Source organism: Phyllobates terribilis, unplaced genomic scaffold, assembly GCF_046119375.1.
Source record: "Phyllobates terribilis strain yellow unplaced genomic scaffold, ASM4611937v1 Scaffold_3__8_contigs__length_932513732, whole genome shotgun sequence".
NCBI classification, from domain to species: domain Eukaryota; kingdom Metazoa; phylum Chordata; class Amphibia; order Anura; family Dendrobatidae; genus Phyllobates; species Phyllobates terribilis.
Window position 1 is genome coordinate 768,363,054 of NW_027362763.1, and position 11,294 is coordinate 768,374,347.

Here is an 11,294-nt window from a genome sequence, read left to right on the forward strand (position 1 = left end):
GCTGGAGTGAGAGACACCCTGGTATAAGGTGGTCGTAAGTAAAATGCAGCCTGAAGACTTAGTTGTGCTCGTTGCACCTGAAAAGAGCCAATAAAAGAAACTGTTCCACGTTCCTGAGGACAGGAGGCCCTGTGTCGGGAACCCCCGATGTTGGCCAGGAAGACCAAGGAGTTTTTGTGTTTCCTTCCCCCCTCCCAGTTTGTTTTACGCACATTGCGTATCCTCTTACTCTCCTACTGTGAACCACTAAGGGTCTGAAACCCTTTCTGCCTTATGGACTGTGTAACTTGAAAGGACTGTTGTTCACAAAAGCAGGAGGGGAGGAAATGGACAACCCACAGATTCGAGCTGGGTCAGGACTGTGTTAATTGCACCCTTGTCTTAAAAGACAGATGAGTAACTGTATGGACTGTGCTCCAGAACTACTGTTGTTGCTGTGTTGGCTAACAGGCCTGTGAGTACAAGGGACTTAGACATGTGGTGTCATGGTCACCAAACTGGTGAGACCCGGGTCATGCGGACCCATGAAGGAACTGGACTATGTCCATGGACTGTCGGGCAACTGTTAGTGTGTAGGCCTAAGGGCCATTGTTTTTCCAGAATAGGGACTCGAATGGACATTGATCTGCGGTTCTGACCAAGAGGATTGCCTACTCAAAGTTTCGTGCAGGAGAAGGACATAGTATGCGCCTAAAGACTATTGGGCAATTGTTATGTTGGCCTACGGGCCCAGGAACTTGTGCTCTTTAATTTCAGGGTCAGTGCACTCACCGGCAATGGACACTCTATACCCCAGAAGAGAGGAGACTAACTGTTTAAATTTTTTAATGTGATTGTTGCATGCTGTATGTTTTCTTCCAGGTCCTAGAATGGTCGAGGATGACCATGTTTACAGAGGGGAGGAATGTAGGGATGTGGACTGTCTTTCCTTGTTCCTGCCCCTGAAGACAACAGACGCGCCATGTCAATACTGTCGTGTGGTTTTATATGTAGAAGTAATGTGTGTCTAATGTAATTGTATTGTGGTGATATACAGTATATAAGGTGTTAATGCATAATGTGAGTATACCATATGGTTAAGCTTAGGACAACAGAGGATATATAATAAGGATAAGTAGGTTTAGCATGAAAGATAGGAAATGGCTAAGAATAGGATTAGCCCAGTGGATGGGCACTAATGTTGAAAAAAAAGGGGGCACTTCCTGGTTAGAGGGCGTTCAGTGTCAGCTAGTGAAGTGTATAGTGGAGTTCAAGTTCAGATGGGGTGGGTTGTTAGGGGCAGCATGGGCCAAACGTTCAAGGCATTGGGAGGCCAAATAAAGTTCCCTGATGGACATTCCAACCTAGAACTTGGGCCAGGTACCATGGAGCGGGCCTGGTCTTCTGACATCACGAGGTCTGTGGATGTGGAATTACGTGGGGGGTAGGTGGTTAGTCCCGGGTGCACTGCCGGAGTGCAGAAAGAATCCCTCAGGCTGTTGGAGTCAGCTGGCTTGGGGGGTAGTCCAGAATGAACGGGTGGCAAGACAGAAAAGGAGTTGTATTAAGGAGGAAGGAAGTGCGAATTGCTGTGCCCTATCCCACCTGTGCCTACCTGATGAACTTGGACTGTTTAGTAAAAGTTTGACTATTACAAAGAACTTGATGTCCCATGCATTGTGTGCGGTGGCTCCTGAGGACGGAGGCCTGAAGAAAGCGGAGACCTGCAGCCTATAAGTGAGTGTGATGCATACCACATCCTACTTTGCTTGGTAATGATGAAATAGACTTTTTTTCTACGCATTTCATGGTGATAGACTGTCATGAGGAAGTGGTGTGATCACCACGAAACGGGTAGAAATAAAGTCTATATCATCGTTACATCGACTTGGATTCCTCTGGTACATTATTCTGACAGGCAAGCAGCACATTTTGATGTCCCACTCTCTTCACCCAACAAAGGATCATTGCTTTGGGGTTTGCAGCAGCTGCCAATGCTAAGTACAGTGGTTGTGTCTTACACAACCCTAATAGGTGAGTGAATTTGAATTATCTTTCACGAATATTCCTTTTATCTCGGATAAGACCCTATGTGCGTGCTATATTCCTTCTAGTTACCTTGTTACACCACACCCTACGGCATACTGGGACTGGGACACCCCTTGTCTGTAAAGTGCCAGAAAGCAACTAGACAGAAGCTCGGTCGCGACTACCTCTCTCGAACACTTAACACATACACACCTTTGTGGTATGCTAATCAGTTACCTGAATTGTTCCAAACCATTGCTCATGAAAAGTAACCCAAAGTATAGCATCCCAACATTGTATGGATGCCTTCTCTCCTATCGGAAAGACTAAGTAATTGCACAAATCTAAGTTATTTGCTTTGGTGGGTGAAATCCCTAAGATGAGTGGTAATACTTGCTGTTCCCCAAAAAAAGTCTATTTCAGAGGCCACAAAAGTCCTACCCCGCCAGCTATCAATTATTCATCAGGTTTAATGTGACTTCAGTGACCAAATTCTGTCTGAATAGAAGAGATATTTGTCCTGAATGTAAATGGGATTTAGGGCCTATACATATACACGGGTTACAGGGCACATGCAATTAGGTTTTCGAACTAAATCATGAGAGTTCCAATCCTGCTAACACCCAGTTATGTTTTTTGGACTTTCTCCTTATTTCTCATTGCAAAGTCAACTATTACACAAAACACTCCTCCAACCTAGGAAATTAATTCCTTTCAATTGGATGAATGACGCTATGGCTACCCTGGCTGAATACACTGAAAGTGTAAATAAAGCTCTTTCATATTACATATAGTTACAGAACAGGGAATGCCCTTTCAGGACAATTTCAACGCATTGTGTCTTTCTCCAACATACTGCAATACAAGCCACCAGTCTTAACAAATGGACACATGTGACATGCAGAAGTAGTGCTGTCGCTTCCAAAGCATTTAGCAACTGTTACAAGTAACACAAGCACAGGAGACAGGAAGTGTTGTGCTTCAGAAGCATCCAGCAACTAAAGGGGTTAACACAGTCACAGGAGACAGGGAGTGTTTTAGCAGAGCCCCAGGGGGATTGTGGGGAACTTGTTATTGTAGTCTGGCTGAAGCCGAAGAGAAAGGTGGTGTGTTATCTGGATCTGACAGAAGGCAACTTAACAGGATTCAGATCAGGAGAGAAACTAAACACAGGTCGGATAAACTCCCTGAACTAATGGTGCAGAGTATTATCGGGCAGAAAGACTGGAAGAAATCGGGTCATAGGGATTTTCTCCCTCATCAAACCCTCTCCTCCTCTATCTCCATGCAGGATAAAGAATGCTGTGTACTATTGTGTCCTTGTGAAGGAAAAGCCTGTGGATGTGTATGCATAGAAATGTGCTGCTAAGAGATCTAATCTATGCTAAATTATGCTACTGAAGAGACTGTAATACTTTGCCTTGTGAATAAACTACTGTATTGTTACTGGAGCTGGTTGCTAAAGAAACTCAGACTGTACTGTAATAAAGATTGTTGCTGTAATGTCCCTGAATTGCACTGGCTAAGCTTCAGATTAAATTCCACTGTTAAACTGTTGAAAAAGACTCTTGTCAGATGTGTCTGGACAGCAATTGAATCTATTGCGGGCCTGAGAGAAGCTGCCGCCTATGGTCGCTGTGAGTAACAGTTCCCCCAGGATTCCAAAGAATTCATGAAACCCGTCTCGCCCTATCTGAACCTAGCAGCGTGCCTATAACATTGGTGGCCCGTACGGGGAGCCCTAAGTGGGAATTAGCGTGTAGAGGAAAAGTGTCTGGAAACACACAGCAGCACAGCACCTCAATTCAACTCTGCTACACCAGTTGAAGGGGACCAGCCCTAAAGAAAACTCACTAGCAGCAATGGATGTGGAAATACAAATGAACAGAATTAGTGAGCTGCTTCTTCAGTTAACCTGTGAAGAATTGAGAACAGTAGCAGAACATATAAAAATTCCAGAATAACAAATTGTTAGCTGCCATTAATGGAAAAATGGATGAGCTAGGGGAGAAAGAAGCTGAAGATGTCATGGGGACGTTCCTCGAGGAGCTAACACAGTTTCTAACCGGGTTGAAGTTGAAGAATGGAGAAGGCGCTACCTGCCTTCGGTAGCTAAAAGAACTCTTAGGACCAGTGGAACTCCACGGCAAAGCAGTCAACTAGACCAAAATCCCTTTCATATGCTGGGTGGAAGTGACTTTCCAACTGAGTGCCACGAAGAATAGCAACATCATTGAGCTTTTGGTACCTTTTCTCGTGACCAGTGATCAAATGTGGCAGAGGATCCCATCCTGGGTTATAATGTAATCAGTGAGGGCATCACAAAACACAAGTCAGGGACTCTGGTGGTGGATGCAATTGCCACATCACTTGCCATACCCAGCGCCGTGGTGGAAAATGTGATTCATAGAGTAAAGAAAGCACAGAATACAATGGACCTAAAAGAAGTTAAGGTAGGCTGGCGCCCAGCCATCATCCCTGCAAACCAAATGGTGGGGGTGAGGTGTGGAGTCCAGAAAAAGACTGCTCATGCCAAAAGACTCGTCAGAACTTCCGGAAGGCCTAGTTCAAGGTGAGACTGTGCTTACGATTCCTACTGGTGGGTTTGCTCGAGTGACAGTACTGGTGATGAATACTACGAAATACAAAATTAAAAATTGGATCCAAAGACTGTGTTAGGTCACATTGAAACCGTTAAAATGGTATATCCAGCCAGTGTGAGATCCGCCCAGGGGTCAACCGTGAATACAGTCTCCCCACCAAAGAACAGGAGTTGCCCAGGGGAGGAAATTGCACGACCCACCTCAGGGTCCTGGGATCCCCTAGTATCCCTGGAACACTTGTGTGCTGAAGATATAGAGATAGCAAAACAGATGCTGAGAGAAGAGTGTCATGCATTCTCTAAAGATGACTCTGATATAGGCTGTATCCCATCGTTGCAAATGAAAATCAATTTGAAAGACACGACCCCAGTAACCAGAAGTTACATGTCTGTGCCGAAACCATTACACCGTGAAGTGAAAGAGTATTTACAAGATCTAATCAACAGAGGTTGGGTCCAAAAGTCGAAGTCGTCTTATTCCTCTCCTATTGTTTATGTTTGGAAGAAGGACGGTACTTTGAGACTCTGCTGTGATTACCGGGAACTAAACCGAAAGTCAGTACCTGATCGGCACCAGATACCAAAGATTCAAGATATGCTGGATAGCCTATCAGGAAGTACCTGGTTCTCTGTCCTTGATCAGGGTAAAGCATATCATCAAGGGTTTGTTGAAGAGTCCAGTAGACCCTTGACAGCATTCATCACACCGTGGGGGTTATATGAGTGGATCCGCATACCATTTGGGCCCAGTTCAGCTCCAGCAGAATTTCAGAGGAGCATGGAGACCTGTTTGGAAGGATTGAGGGACGATATCTGCCAGCCGTACTTGGATGGCAATGTGGTACATAGCAAAACCTTCCGGGAGCATGTTGAACACGTGAGGACTGTATTACAGCGGTATCAACAACATGGAGTTAAGTTGACCCCAAAGAAGTGTGAACTGTTCAAAAGGCAAGTCTGATTTCTAGGGAAAATTTTGTCTGGAGAAGGATATACCATGGGCCCAGCAGAAATCGCTCCGGTACTGGCCTTAAAAGACAAGCGGCCCTCTACTGTCGGGGAGTTGAGGCAGATCTTAGGATTCCTCTCCTCCTATCGTACTTACGTTCGGAATTTCTCCAGGATTGCCGTCCCACTATACCTCCTCTTGGGGGGTACGACAGAGTCAACAACACCCATGGAGAAAAAGAAGAACGCGGGTAGGACTGGGCTTAAAAGAAACAACGCCGTTTCGTCCCAACAGCCCATTCTCTGGACAGCAGACCACCAGGAGGTATTGGAAGAACTACAGTTATATGAAAAAGTTTGGGCACCCCTATTAATCTTAAGCTTAATGTTTTATAAAAATTAGTGTTTTTGCAACAGCTATTTCAGTTTGATATATGTAATAAATGTTGGCCACAGTAATGTTTCTGCCTTGAAATGAGGTTTATTGTACTAACAGAAAATGTGCAATCTGCATTCAAACAAAATTTGACAGGTGCATAAGTATGGGCACCTCACCAGAAAAGTGACATTAATATTTAGTAGATCCTCCTTTTGCAAAAATAACAGCCTCTAGTCGCTTCCTGTAGCTTTTAATGATTTCCTGGATCCTGGATGAAGGTATTTTTGACCATTCCTCCTTACAAAACAATTCCAGTTCAGTTAAGTTTGATGGTCGCCGAGCATGGACAGCCCTCTTCAAATGATCCCACAGATGTTCAATGATATTCAGGTCTGGGGACTGGGATGGCCATTCCAGAACATTGTAATTGTTCCTCTGCATGAATGCCTGAGTAGATTTGGAGCGGTGTTTTGGATCATTGTCTTGCTGAAAGACCCATCCCCTGAGTAACTTCAACTTTATCACTGATTCTTGAACATTATTGTCAAGAATCTGCTGATACTGAGGGGAATCCATGCGTCCCTCAACTTTAACAAGATTCCCGGTGCCGGCATTGGCCACACAGCCCCAAAGCATGATGGAACCTCCACCAAATTTTACTGTGGGTAGCAAGTGTTTTTCTTGGAATGCTGTGTTTTTTTGCCGCCATGCATAACGCCTTTTTGTATGACCAAACAACTCAATCTTGATTTCAGCAGTCCACAGGACCTTCTTCCAAAAAGAAATTGGCTTCTCCAAATGTGCTTTTGCATACCTCAGCCGACTCTGTTTGTGGCGTGCTTGCAGAAACGGCTTCTTTCGCATCACTCTCCCATACAGCTTCTCCTTGTGCAAAGTGCGTTGTATAGTTGACCGATGCACAGTGACACCATCTGCAGCAAGTTGATGCTGCAGCTCTCTGGAGGTGGTCTGAGGATTGTCCTTGACTGATCTCACCATTTTTCTTCTCTGCCTTTCCGATGTTTTTCTTGGCCTGCCACTTCTGACCTTAACAAGAACTGTCCCGGTGTTCTTCCATTTCCTTACTATGTTCCTCACAGTGGAAACTGACAGGTTAAATCTCTGAGACAGCTTTTTGTATCCTTCCCCTGACCAACTATGTTGAATAATCTTTGTTTTCAGATCATTTGACAGTTGTTTTGAGGAGCCCATGATGCCACTCTTCAGAGGAGATTCAAGCAGGAGAACAACTTGCAAGTGGCCACTTTAAGTAGCTTTTCTCATGATTGCATACACCTGGCTATGAAGTTCAAAGCTCAATGAGGTTAGAAAACCAAAATAAGTGCTTTAGTAAGTCAGTAAAAAGTAGGTAGGAGTATTTAAAACAAGAAAATGATAAGGGTGCCCATACTTATGCACCTGTCAAATTTTGTTTGAATGCAGATTGCACATTTTCTGTTAGTACAATAAACCTCATTTCAAGGCAGAAACATTATTGTGTCCAACAGTTATTACATATATCAAACTGAAATAGCTGTTGCAAAAACACCAATTTTTATAAAACATTAAGCTTAAGATTAATAGGGGTGCCCAAACTTTTTCATATAACTGTAGTAGACTACCTGGTAAAACCACCCATCTCGGGATATCCTGATTTCAACTTACCATTTGTTCTTCATTATGACGCTTCACAAGTTGGACTGGTAGGTGCCCTGTATCAGCATCAAGATGGAAAATTGAGAGTCATTGGTTACGGTTCTAGAACGTTGACAGACGCCGAGAAGAATTACCATCTACATTCTGGAAAATTGGAGTTCCTGGCATTGAAATGGGATATCTGTGAACGATTTAGAGATTATCTCTACTACAGCAAATAGTTTGAGGTATACACTGACAACAACGCTTTGACCTATGTCCTCACTACAGCCAAACTGAATGCAACGAGTCAGAGATGGGTCGCTGAACTAGCTGACTTCAATTTCAGCCTCAAGTACAGGCCAGGAAAATGCAATGCGGATGCTGACGGATTGTCAAGAATGACACTAGAGCCTGAGGAGTTCATGCAAGAATGCTCAGAGCAAGCCTGACTGGAAGCAATTGAGAGCACTACCCAAGCAGTGGAAGCTTATCAAGAGGAAGACACACCTTTGTGGTGTCCGTTGATGGTGGAAACCACCATAAAACTGAGAGAACAAGATCACCCTCTGTCTGTTCAACAACTACCAAAAGGAAAAATCCATAGAGCAGATAGTTGGTAGACTACTACTTTATGTGAACCAAAATCGGTTTCCAAGTAAACGGGAGAGAGATAATGAGTCACCAGTAGTATCTGTTTTAGTTAAAGAGTGGACGAAGCTCTAACTCCCTGAAGACGGTATCCTGTATCGTAAAGGAGGACAAAACCGGCAGTTGGTACTACCCAGAGTATTCCATAGGTTTGTCTTCAAAGAACACCATGGAAACATGGGACACCTGGGAGTGGAAAGGACAACCAACTTGATCCGCGAACGTTTCTTCTGTCCGTACATGCAGAGAGATATTGAGAGGTACGTGGCCAGGGAGTGTTGGTGTCTGAAAGATAAACGTCCCAACACATCAACACGGGCACCTATGGGCAACATCCAAACTACATATCCATTTGAGATGGTCTCAATAGACTTTCTACATCTCGAGACGTGCAAGGGTGGTTACGAATACATATTGGTGGTGATGGACCATTTTACTCGATTTGCCCAAGCATATGCCACCACCAATAAAGCTGGTCGAACAGCGGCAGAGAAGATCTTCAATGATTTTGCTTTGAGGTTTGGGTTCCCTACGAGGTTACATCACTACCAAGGAAGAGAATTTGAGAACCAGCTCTTTGCCAAGCTAGGAAAGTACTGTAGAACTCAGAGATCCCACACAAAGCCAGATCACCCAGAGGGTAATGGAAAAGTGGAACATTTAACTGGTCATTATTGTCCATGTTTTGCACTTTAACAGCTGACAAGAAGAAAGACCGGAAAAGTTCTCTGTCAAAAGTGGTACATGCCTATAACTGTACAAAGAGCGATGCAACGGGTTACTCACCCTTCTTCCTATTGCATGGACAATCGCCAAGACTGCCAATCGATATCATGTTTGACACTCCTGTGTCAGAGACTTACAGAACGTATCCGGAGTACGTTCGAAAATGGAAGGAACGGATGGCAGAGGCATACAATGTCCAAAGTGGTTACACAAGGGCAGAGCAAGAGTAAGGAGTACTATGATCGAAAATGTTATGGAGCAGAATTGGCTAGTCAAGAACGTACATGAGAAAGGTGGTCCAGGAAAACTTTGTTCGTACTGGGAAGACAAGGTGTATGTGGCTGTACAGAGGAAAGCTGATGACAGTCCAGTGTATGAAATCCAATTGGAAAGAGGGGACAAGAAAACCAGAATAGTCCATCGGAATTTATTACTACCCTGTGATTATCTCCCACCACAACAAGACTTCGCAAAGCAGACTGACATCGACCGAGATCGACTAAGAGACCACCACAGATTGAAGCTCGGGTGGTGGATAGTGACCTTGAAAGTTCCGATGAAGAAGGGCACACTGTTGTATTTCTCGGACCGGCAAGGAGAGGGATGTACCATCCTCAGGAGAGTGAACTAAGTCCCGAGGCTCCAGAGTTTGTACCAAGGAGTACAGATGAAGTCCAATTCAGATCTGATGATCGAACACCGGTCACTGGAGAGAACGATCGACACTCAGGAGAAGTGGAATTACCAGACCGTGTGGAACCAGGCAATTCCGGAGAAGTACAGGAACTTACAGAGATAGTTCCAGAAGCATCTGAGGAAGCACGGGAAATGAGTGCAGCGGAAGAAACTCCTGTGACCGAAGAACCCGTGGTATCTGAGGAACAACCCACCAGCAGGATATCAACTCAAGAAGTGCGGAGCGCCCGTGATGCTGACATATGAGACACTTGGTGAACTGAGTCAAGTGCCAAGAACTGTCGACTGGAAACAGGTATCTCTGCCTACGGACCAGGTAAGCCCATTGGAGTGGTATTCATCACCGAGAGGCAGTATGGAAGATATTGCCAGGTGGAAAGACTTGTTTTCATGCTTTGATTTTCCTTAAAAGACTTTGTAGAAACAAACATCTGTTAAGGCCTAGTGAGAGAGAGAGCTGGTTGAAGACGTACTAAAAGCTCCAGTGGAAGAGATGCTGATTGTTTTAATTGTGTTAATTGTTTATTTCTTCCAGGAGTCCTACAAGAAAAAGGTCGTAAGAATAGGTTGTTATCAATGTTTATAAATGTTATACCAATTTGACAATGACAAATTTATATATATAGTTACTAAGCTTTCACCACTGTCTCAGAATTGGACAGATTGATCAATTAAGACGAATCTCGAAGACGACATTCAAAAAGGAGGGAAGAGTGTGACATGCAGAAGTAGTGCTGTTGCTTCCAAAGCATCCAGCAACTGTTACAAATAATACAAGCACAGGAGACAGGAAGTGTTGTGCTTCAGAAGCATCCAGCAACTAAATGGGTTAACATAGTCACAGGAGACAGGGTGTGTTTTAGCAGAGCCCCAGGGGGATTGTGGGGAACTTGCTATTGTAGTCTGGCTGAAGCCAAAGAGAAAAGTGGTGTGTTATCTGGATCTGACAGAAGGCAACTGAACAGGATTCAGATCAGGAGAGAAACTAAACACAGGTCAGATAAACTCCCTGAACTAACAGTGCAGAGTATTACCGGGCAGAAAGATAAGGACTGGAAGGAATCAGGTCATAGGGATCTTCTCTCTCATCAAATCCCCCCTCCATCTCCATGCAGGATAAAGAATGCTGTGTCTCCTTGTGAAGGAAAAGCCTGTGGTTGTGTATGCATAGAAGTGTGCTGCTAAGAGATCTAATCTATGCTGAATTATGCTACTGAAGAGACTGTAATGCTGTGCCTTGTGAAGAAACTACTGTATTGTTAGTGAAGCCGGTTGCTCAAGAAACTCAGACTGTACTATAATGAAGGCTGTTGCTGTAATATCCCTGAATTACACTGGCCGTGCTTCAGATTAAATTCCACTGTTAAACTGTTGAAAAAGACTCTTGTCAGATGTGTCTGGACAGCAATTGAATCTATTGGGTGCCTGAGAGAAGCTGCAGCCTATGGTCGCCCTGAGTAATGGTTCTCCCAGGATTCCAAAAAATTCATGAAACCCGTCTCGCCCTATCTGAGCCTAGCGGCATGCGTGAACAATTATTGATGGAACATGTAACTGTGGACGTCTGAACAGGGCAAACAGTTCATTATTTTTATCTTGCTGGGTCCCGCCATGGGCTTTAGCATTTGCATGTGATTGCAGCTATTTGAA